The sequence below is a fragment of the Pipistrellus hanaki genome (assembly GCF_964339955.1).
Source record: "Pipistrellus hanaki genome assembly, chromosome: 15".
NCBI classification, from domain to species: domain Eukaryota; kingdom Metazoa; phylum Chordata; class Mammalia; order Chiroptera; family Vespertilionidae; genus Pipistrellus; species Pipistrellus hanaki.
The window spans coordinates 38,514,477-38,524,780 of NC_140517.1; the positions used below are offsets into that span (position 1 = coordinate 38,514,477).

The window sequence follows — 10,304 nt, forward strand, 5'->3', positions numbered from 1 at the left end:
CCAGTATGTTCTTTACAAGAGGGAGAGAGGTGGGAGGTAGTAAAAGGTCAAGGGGGTTAAATATACGGTGACAAAAGAAGATTTGACTTTGGGTGGTGGGAACACAATGCAATATACAGATGATGTATCATGGAATAGCACATTTGAAACCCATATAATTTTATTAACCATTGTCTGTGGCTGGAACTTCCAATTCTACGTTAAATAGAAGTGTTGAAAATGGACATCCCTGCCGGCCAGTGTGGCTCATAGGTTGAGTGTTGACCTGTGAACCAGAAGGTCACCAGGAAAAGTAGAATGGAAAAAAAAATGTGAGAAAAACTAATTAAAATAAAAAAAATAGCCGAAACCAGTTTGGCTCAGTGGGTAGAGCGTCAGCCTGTGTACCGAAAGGTCCCAGGTTCGATTCCTGTCAATAGCATGTACCTTGGTTGAGGGCACATCCCTAGTAGGGGTTGTGCAAGAGGCAGCTGATCTATGTTTCTAACTCTCTATCCCTCTCTCTTCCTCTCTGTAAAAACTCAATAAAATATATTAAAAAAATAAGAAAAATGAATAAGAATAGTCAAAAGTAGACTAGAATAAAAGGAAAGAGAGAAGTCAGAGATATGCAAGATAAAAGAAGAAAGAACAAAGGGGGAAAAAAAACAAAAAAACCCAAAAAATCACCACACACACACACACACACACACACACACACATACACACACCCCAAAACCATACACACTGAGAAACTTTTGGGTGCACTATTTGTGGGGCTTGTTGGATTTTGCTTTGATGTTGTTGACTCTGGTCCTTGCTGTGACTATCCTGGGCCTCACGGGAGCTTCTCTGGTGCAGGTCAATGTGTCACTGTCCCTTTCTGGTCTCGGGCAAGCTGACTGAGGTATGAGTGGCAGAAGCCCCTAGTAGTCCAGCAGGTGGGGACTCCCTAGCCCAGAGTCTACCTGGAGTCTCAGCACTTAATTGTCCCTGTTCTGAGGTGTACTCCATTCCCCCAGGGGCTCTGCAGGGGTATCCTGGTCAGGGCTAGGATGGTTTAATCATACTCCTGTTGGGGATGGTGTCAGGTGCTCATAGAAGGTGGGGCCGGGCCCTTTTCCTTCTAATGTTTCAGCTCTGCCTGGTTGGCTGGCTCCTTTCTGTCACCTAACCGGGCACAGATTTCCTGCCCTGGGCTGTTACCCCTTGCCTCAGATTGCTGCAGGCCATGTCTGAAGCAGCTGTTTTGCTGGTGGGAAAGAAGGCACGTTCCCTGTGTTTCAGGTGGGCAGGCAATGTCCTCCTTCTTGGACCTATGGTCCAGCCCTCTTTCTGCTCACCAGCATGCGTTCCTGAAAGAAATAGAGGGTTCCACTATATTCAATGTTGGGTGAGTCCTTCAGACCCCTGAGCTCCACTGCATGGCCCTTCCCCCTGGTCAGGAGGAGCTTCCCAGACTGCACTATGGTTGGGTGCTAGTGCTACTCTATCGAGGGACTTCAGCTCCAGGCTTCCACTGCTGCACCCACTCTACAGTGTCCACCAGTGCCCTCAGGCCCTCCTGTCTCACCTACAGATCTGCAGCCTCTTCAGTCTCCACAGATCCTCATTTCCAATAGGTCCAGGGGAGGCTACATGCACTTCCCAGCCTTCAGCACAGTTTCCACCTCTGCGTTCTTAATCTGTGTGAATCCTTTGTTCTGAGATGGGTCTCTTGTAGACAGCATATATATGGGTCCTGTTTTCTTATCCATTCTGCTATCCTAGATATTTTGATTGGAGCATTTAGTCCATTTACATTAAGGTTATTATTGATAGGTACTTACTTATTGCAATTTTTTTCTTCATATCAGTTCCCTCCTATCTCAACTTTGTCTTCTTAAAGAAGACCCGTTAACATTTATTGTAATGCTGGTTTGGTGGGAATGTACTCCTTTAACTCCTCTTCCCACCCTGCCCTTAGGGAAGTTCTTTATTTCACCTTCAATTTTAAATAGTAACCTTGCTAGATAGAGTAGTGTTGGATTCAGGTCTTTTTTTTTTTTTTTTTTTTTTTTTAATAAGTTTTTATTGTTCATATTATTATATTACAAATGTTCCTTCCCCCCCTCCCCACCATTGCTCTCCTCCACCAGGTTCCCACCCCACCCTCTGTCCTTTCCCCACCCCCCATTGTCCTCATCCATAGGTGCACAGTTTATGTTCAGTCTCTTCCCACGCCCCCCTCTCCCCTTTTCCCCAAGAATCATCAGTTCACTCCCCTTCCATACCTCTGATTCTATTATATTCAACAGTTACTATTGTTCATCAGATTTTTTTTTTTTAATTTCCTTGGTTTTTAGATTCACTTGTTGATAGTTACGTATTTGTTGTTCATAATTTTTATCTTTGTTTACTTTCTCTTCTGAAAGAACCCCCTTCAGCAATTCATATAATTCTGGTTTGGTGGTGATGAACTCCTTAAGCTTTTTTTTATTAGTGAAGCTCTTTATCTGACCTTCGATTCTGAGTGATAGCTTTGCTGGATAGATTATCTTTGGCTGTAGGTTCTTACTATTCATCACCTTGAATATTTCTTGCCATTCCCTTCTGGCCTGCATGGTTTCTGTTGAGAAATCAGCTGACAATCGTATAGGTGCTCCTTTATATGTAACTACCTTCTTTGCTCTTGCTTCTTTTAATATTCTCTCTTTGTCTTTTGCTCTTGGAATTTTAATTATGAGGTGTCTTGGTGTGGTCCTCTTTGGATTCCTTTTGTTTGGAGTTCTGTGTGCTTCCTGGACTTGTAAGTCTAATTCTTTCGCCAGGTGGGGGAAGTTTTCTGTCACTATTTCTTTCAGTATGTTTTCGATATCTTGCTCTCTCTCATCTTCTGGAACCCCCATAATTCTGATGTTGGTTCGCTTGAAGTTGTCCCAGAGGTTTCTTACATTATTTTCAATTTTCTGGATTCTCTTGCCTTCTAGCTTCTGTGAAGGAGTGTCTTCTGGCTCTTTATGTTCCAAATCTTTGACTTGATTCTTGCGATCTTCCCTTTTGTTTTTAGGACTCTGTAAAATATGTTTTATTTCAGACAATGTATTCTTTATTTCTTGTTGTTCCCTTATCATTTCTTGATGGTCTCTTTTCATATCCTCATAGGTCTTATCCATCTTTTCTAGGAAATTCTTGAAAAACCTTATAAGCGTAGATTTGAACTCTATATCCAGACGCTTTTTGTCCTCCATTTCTTTCGTTTGTGATCTATTTTGTTGTCGCATTTCGCAGTTACGGATGGGATGGGGTTTCAGGGTGGAGCCTGCAGCTTTGACTTCCGTCAGCCCCGCCCTATGCGGGTCCTTCAGTGCTCGCTGCCAGCACCTCTGAGAGAAAGGTGCCCTCGATTTTCGCCTGCTGCCAAACAGTCTATGCTCTCCCCCAATGAGCCCGGTATTGGGGTTCAGTTCAGTTGGAAGTGGAGTTCGAGGTGGCGTTCAGAGCAGTCTGGAGCCCCAGTCTCCTTCCCATCAGGGCAATCCCGCGGCACAGCCGACCGTCCCTTCTCTGTGCGCAGTGTGCGCGCCGCAGGGACCTCCTTTCGCCGCGGCTTCCCCAGGGTCCCGCCTTACAGCCCGGCTCCCTATGGCTGAGCCTGGGTCCCCGGGGTCTGGGGAACTGGGGTTCAGAGCAGTCGGGGGCCTAGCACAGTCGGAGTTTTATCTCCTTTCCGCTAGGGAACGCCCGCCAGGCACTCCGTCTTCCCCTCCTCTCTGGCTCCGTCCTCTCCGCGTCTCCGTACCTTGGGCTTTTCCAGCTCCTCCACGCCTCCTTCTGGTTTTGTCCTTGCTTCTCGCTGTAGAATTTCCAGTCAGTCAACCTTCTGTAGTTCTGGGCAATGTCCGTTTTATATTTTAGTTGTATTTTATTGAAATTGTTGTGGGCGGCTGCGGCTAGGTGTTCACCTGTGCGCAGCCATCTTGGATCCTCGGATTCAGGTCTTTGCTTTTCATTACTTTGAATATTTCATGCCAATTTCTTCTGACATGAAGTGCTTCTATTGAGAAAGCTGACCATCAATGGCAACTCCCTTATAAGTAACGTTCTGTCTTCCTCTTGCTGCCTTAAAGATTCTTTGTCCTTAATGTATGTCATTTTAATTATGATGTGTCTTGGTTTGGGTCTTTTTTGGTAAGCCATCGATTTTTGGGTCTTAATTTTGTATCCTGCTACATTGCCAAGTTCATTTATTAAATCTAGTATTTTTTTTTTTTTTTTTTGGTGGAGTCTTTAGGGTTTTCTATGTACAATATCATGCCACCTGTGAATAACGACAGTTTTACTTCCTCCTTTTCAATTTGGATACCTTTTATTTCTTCTGCTTGTCTGATCTCCATGGCTAGGACTTCCAGAATTATATGGCAAGATGGACCAGTCACTATGATGTGCACTGACCACCCCGATTGCCTGATTGGGACCTGCTGGTCAAACTCATGGTCTCTCCTCCTGGCCGGCAGATGTTTCCCGCCTCATGGAGAGCAGGGAACCATGAATGGGCGGTGGGTGGCGGCAGATGATGGTGGTGCCAGGCCAAGGAGGGTGCAGGTATGGGGGAGGGAATGGTTGCCAGCAGTAGGGGGAAGGAAGGCCCTGTCTGGCCAACCTCCCAGTCCCTGAAGGCTTTTGGAAAAACATCTTTCTGGGAGGCTTTTCTTTTCCCCCCAGCAGCATGCAATTCAAAGGCCCTAGCCATGGAACCCACCACAATGGAGCTTCCCAATCTCTCCCTGCCCCCAGTCAGATTGAGTCTGGCATGTGGCAGGGTGGAACACCCAAGCCTCTGCCTGCAGGTGGGAAGCTGGTGGGGTAGAGCGTGAATGCTGGGGCCTCAGAGCTGGACCACCTTCCCGAGCATGCTCTCTGCCTGGAGATGTCCAGCTGTAGACCTCTGACCCCATTAACTGGATCAGTGGTAGGGTGGAAAGCAACCTGGGAAGGGAGGAAATGAAACTTGGGGTGCATACCACAGCAGTCCCTGAGACCTTTTCCTCCCAGGATGCTGCTGCACTCCCTAACCTGTCACGTGTGAAGAGATAAATATAGATTCACAAAGAGGCAGGCCCCCAAGGAGCTTCAGCTGGGGGGACGAGAGGAGTTTCTCACTTCTGACACCCCCACCCTTTGCTTTAAGGCTGCATTCTCCTTCCCTAATAGATGTTGCTTGAAGTACAAGATGGTTTGTGTTTAGACATGTGACAAATGTGGAGAAAGTCAAGTTTTGTGTTTTAGAACAAAAGAGTGTGGAGTCTTTGGGGTGGGAGGAGGTTTCTCTCTCTCTTTCTCTCTCTCTCTCTTACACACACACACACACACACACACACACACACACACACACACACACCTTCCTCCCCTCTTACTTGGCCTGGTGAATCTTCATGCAGAAAGTTAACCCTAGCTTCTCAGAACCCACCCTTGCTGGAGTGGCCTTTATTTATTTATTTTCCCCCCTCTCTTACAAGGTTTCTTTCTAACCTCTAAACTGGCAGTGGTATATCCCCCAAGGGGTCCTGGATTATTAGAGGATTTAGGCTGGGCTGAGGGCCAACCCCCTACCCCCATACATGAATTTCTTTCACTGGGCCTCTAGTGTTGAATAAGAGTGGTGAAAGCAAACATCCCTGTCTTGTTCCTGTTCTAAGGGGAAATGGTTTCAGTTGTGTCTATTGAGTATGATGTTCATTGTAGTTTTGTCATACATGGCCTTTATTATATTGAGACTAGAAGCCCCAGTGCACGAATTCGTGCATGGGTGGGGTCCCCAGGGGGTCACGGGGAGGCTGGGATGTGATCAATCCTCAGGGTGGACAGTGGACGCCCTTGCCAGCCCAGGATCAGGATCCATTCTGCTGAGGTTAGCACTGGTTGTTGGGAGCCATCTGACAGCCACTTTTATATCCTTTCTTCCTTGTGTAACATCTAGGGAATGGAAGTGGTCATGGTGCCTGAGGCCAATTTCTAGGAGACCAGCACCTCTGTTGAGATCATGCTGGTGGCACTGGTCTGTAGGTACCTGGCCTGTTCTCTGGAGATTGGACCTGCGAGGGAGTGAGTGGCTACTACTGGGATGGTGGGCTCTTAGGACTGGCCAGTCAGGTGCTTGACACTCCCGCTATGGGAGTGCACTGACCACCAGGGGGCAGCTCCTGTGTTGAGTGTCTGCCCTGTGGTGATCAATGCACGTCATAGCGACTAGTGAACGCTGGTCGTTTGGTCGCTTAGGCTTTTATATATATATAAATATGATCCCTCGAATCCCACTCTGCTGAGAGTTTTTATCAAAAATGGGTGTAGAATTTGTCAAATGCCCTTTCTGCAGTTATTGATATGATCATGTAATTTTTATCTTTCAAATTGTTTATGTGATGTATCACATTTATTGAGTTGTGAATATTGTTACCAGCATTGCACCCCTGGAATAAATCCCACTTAGTCATGATGTACGGTCTTTTTTAATATATTGCTGGATCCAATTTGCTAATATTTTGTTGGAGATTTTAGCATCTATGTTCACCAGGGATATAGGCCTGTAATTCTCTCTCTCTCTCTCTCTCTCTCTCTCTCTCTCTCTCTCTCTCTCTCTTTTTGTAGTATATTTATCTGGTTTTGAAATTAGGATAATGCTAGCCTCATAAAAAGAGCTTGTAAGTGTTCCTTCATATTCATTTCTGACAATACTTTTATGTGTTGATGTTCTCACTGATTTCCTTGAAACTCTCATTAAGATCCTTGAGCAACCTTATAACCATTGCTTTGAACACTATATCTGGTAGTTTTCTTGCTTCCATTCCATTTAGTTCTTTTTCTGGAGATTTTTCCTGTTCTTTCATTTGTAACATGTTTCTCTGTCTGCATTTTGGCTGCTTCTGGGACCCCTAGGAGAGATTCACCTTATCTTTACATCCCTTTTGTAGTGTTTGTTTCTATGTCTTAGTTAGATCTGCTAAGTCTCCCATACTTGATAGAGTCACTTTGTGTAGTAGGTGTCCTAAAGAGCCCAGGGTTCAGCCTCCCCAGTCACCTGAGCTGGGCACTTTAGGTGTGACCCTGTGTAAGCTGTGTGCACTGTCCTATTGTAGTTGAGCTTTAATTTATGTTGGTGTCATCAGGAAGGATGGACTCCAGGCCAATCAGTTGGGAGGATCGGCTGTGTGGAACAGGACTTGCTTCAGTGGGGCTTCGGTGCTCACTGTGTCTGTCCCTTGAGCGTGTCCCTTGTGGAGGTGGTAGGATTGTAATCAGGCATGGTCAAAGTTGACCACCAGGTGCACTGGCTCTGGGGCCTCCCTGGAGGTCTAAAGTCACCCTCTGCCTGTGCCCTGCCTGTGGCACCCATCATTAGCTACAAAGCAATCTGCAGATGGCTGCAACTTGTATTGAGCTTGGAGGTGCCCAAGAGAGGCCAGCTGTGAACCATGGTGGGCAGTGGCTAGTGCTGGCCTGGGGCTACTTATTGAGAAGTATAGAGCATGCAGGTGCAAGCTTCTGCTTGTTTGAGAGATTTTAGGAAAGCCCAAAGCTTGAGGCAAGAGAGGCCAGTTATATGGAAAAGCCATTGTAAATGGCTTAGATGAGCCTGTAAGTAAAAAGGGGTGGGGTCTTAGGAATCACTAGGGCGAGGTGAAACGTGTGATCCAGGTTAATGGAGATTCAGATATAGCACAGCCAGTCAGCTCTATGGCAGGGAGGTCTCATTAAGGGAACACTGGCCTCTGCCAGCACTTCCGTCTAGGAGAAAGCTCCCTCCAGCTCTTGCCCTGGTTCCTTTCAAGCTGCTGCCCATGTTGGAGCTCAGAGGGAGCAAGTCCAGGAATAGGCCCTTTAAGAGGAATTTCCTGGGTCTCCAGTAGCCTCTGTATCACTCAGCCACAACCCCTGCTGGTTTTTACAGCCTGAAGGTATGGGCACTTCTCTTCATGACACTGGACCCATGTGCTGGGAGCCAGGGCAACCTCCACATCCAAGATATCTCTCCTGATTATAAATGGCCACACGGGGGCATCAGACCACTAGGGTCCAGGATTCCAACCATGTCTCCACCCCTCCTACCAGGCTCAATGTGCTTTTTTAACTCCCTAGTTGTAGGACCTCTGTTCAGCTAGATTTCACGTGGTTCTGAATGACGGTTGCTTTGCATTTTAGTTGTAAAATTTTTTCAGTATATATTTTTATCATTCCAAAGTTTCTTTATTCTTCATAGTTTTCTAATGACCAAATAATTAGTTTTCCTGAGTAAGATTATAAAAAAGTTAATTCTTCTACCAAAAGTGTAAAGACAAATAAAATGTAGACGCACAATACAAATTGTTTACATAGCATTACACGTGCAGGGATACTGACTGCTGCTCCTCACAATGATCGCCCCACCCCTTAAAAAGACTGCAGCAAAGGATTCAATTGTCCAAAAATACTTTGAAGTACAGTAATTAAATTCTTGAGTCCATAAACACAGCCCTCATCTATCGTGTTGCTAGGGAAAACATGAGCAAAATCTATCATTCGCACTTCTACTTCTCCAATCTCTTGGCAACCAGTGGGAAGATGGTAGAAAACTTTTTCCAGTTGGGAAAGTAAATTTCCATTTAAATGTTCCTGTGACAAGCTTTTCCACCCATTGTCTTGCTCTGTATTTTCAACTTTCAATGAAGTCTAGCTGTGATGCTTTCTTGAATACATTTTTTCTGTGACCAGCATACATCTTGGACTAGCTTTTGCCTACTGAAGCCTCTATTTTTCCATTTGTTGTGGAACTTAACACTCGAAAGTTATTATTGTACTCCAATACATCTGTGTCCGAGTTATCCTTTGGACAAACACTTTTCTGCCAAAGTTCTGTCATTTGATTTTGTAGTAGTTGGATGAGATGAACCTTCATAAACAAACAGAAATGAACTTGCATAGCAGTTAAGCTGCTTCTGGCTTTCAAACCACTGCAGAACTCTCTCGATCTTCTGAATACTGGCAGCAACAGCATCTTTCCTTAAGCAGAATCCATTATGAAAAAACCTGGAAACTCCTTTTTTTAGAGTTTCTTTTGTCAGGCTTCTTCTATAGTGCTGGCTTTGTGTCTCATAGCTATCAGAATAAACATGATAAAACCTCATGCCAAGAACCCAATCTCTTCCATTAATGGGTGTTGCTGAATCTTCTCAGATAAGGCAAAAGGATCATAGCTTTTTCGTCCTTCTTTACATCCCTTATACAGGGCTTATTAAGTTTATGGGTCACATCTTCCAGTTTTAGGTATAAATCTTTGGTGCAGTGGGAGGTGACCAAATGCTGTAATATTCTGGCAAATAATTTCGTAGCTCAAAGAACACCTTCAGTACTATCAGCAGCAAAAACCATATTATAGAACTCTAACTCTCTTGGGCTCCTTGACGGTGGTTCTAGCTGTTTCAAAACTGTGCCATCTGGATGTTGCAAGATACCCACTTTGTCCTTCCCGTACATGTGCCTGGCCACCTCATGCGAGAGGGGCATGCAGCCTTCGAGGAAGCGGAGCGATAGAAACATCATTGATGGGAGAGATTCTTGGTTGGTTGCCTCTTGCATGCCTCCCACTGGGGGTTGAGCCCCAGACCCAGGCATTCGCCCTGACTGGGAATTGAATCATGATCTTCTAGTTCATAGGTTGACATTCAACCATGGAGCCACAACAGCAGGGCTTTAATTGTAAGTTTTGCTGTGGTTGTGGGAGGCAGCAAGTATTGCATTTATCTATGCCAACATCTTGACCAGAAGCCAAGGAAAAGAGCTTTAAACGTGTAATATTTTCTTAGAAGAGTCTTCCTTGAAACTATTTACTACAGTTATTTTATAAATAAGGTAAGAATTGCAGGGATCCCTAGCTGGTATGGCTAATGCAGTGGTCGGCAAATTGCAGCTCGCGAGCCACATGTGGCTCTTTGGCCTCTAGAGTGTGGCTCTTCCACAAATACCACAGCCTGGGCGAGTCTATTTGGAAGAAGTGGGATTAGAAGAAGTTTAAATTTGGCTCTGAAAAGTAATTTCAATCATTGTACTGTTGATATTTGGTTCTATTGACTAATGAGTTTGCAGACCACTGGGATGGAGCATCAGCCTGAAGACTGAAGAGTCCCAGGTTCGATTCTGGTCAAGGGCATATACCCGGGTTGTGGGCGTGCAAGAGGCAGCCAATTAAAGATTATCTCTCATCATTGATGTCTCTATCTCTCTATCATCTCTCTTCCTCTTTGAAATAAATAAAAATATATTAAAACAAGGAATTGCAAGGAAAAAATCAACCTAAAAATAGGAATTAAATC

The 10,304-nt window shown here is 45.0% G+C and overlaps 1 pseudogene across 1 annotated transcript; it reads right to left on the reverse strand.

The window, feature by feature from the left end:
• Positions 1 to 8,263: 8,263 nt before the first annotated feature.
• Positions 8,264 to 9,531, reverse strand: LOC311633867 (inositol polyphosphate multikinase-like; annotated as a pseudogene). The gene has a single exon. The product of its transcript is annotated as an inositol polyphosphate multikinase-like (transcript).
• Positions 9,532 to 10,304: the final 773 nt, after the last annotated feature.